Source organism: Geospiza fortis, unplaced genomic scaffold (assembly GCF_000277835.1).
Source record: "Geospiza fortis unplaced genomic scaffold, GeoFor_1.0 scaffold128, whole genome shotgun sequence".
Lineage (NCBI taxonomy): Eukaryota > Metazoa > Chordata > Aves > Passeriformes > Thraupidae > Geospiza > Geospiza fortis.
The window spans coordinates 177,307-177,544 of record NW_005054420.1 but is presented as its reverse complement, the minus strand read 5'-3'; the positions used below and the strand labels follow the sequence as shown (position 1 = coordinate 177,544).

Genomic DNA, 238 nt, shown 5'->3' with positions numbered 1-238 from the left:
TAATATATATAATAATATAATTTATAATATATAAATAATAATACTACAGTATAATAAAATAGCCTTCTGATAAGATGGAGTCCTCCTCATGATTCCTTCCTTCCTTCATCAGTGACCCTGAATTTTACAATAGCCAGGTAAGCATTGCTCGAGTTTTCAGCTCATTTCAAGCCACTTCAGGAGGTCACAGCAGTTTCTGTCCCCTGCAACTCCTCATTTTCCTGCCCAGCCTGCTCCT

General features: G+C 37.4%; 1 protein-coding gene across 1 annotated transcript in view; it reads right to left on the bottom strand.

Moving 5' to 3' along the window:
• CNTN6 (contactin 6) overlaps positions 1 to 238 on the bottom strand; it is an 83,260-nt gene that overhangs the window by 53,588 nt on the left and 29,434 nt on the right. The gene's annotated exons all lie outside the window — the stretch shown is intronic.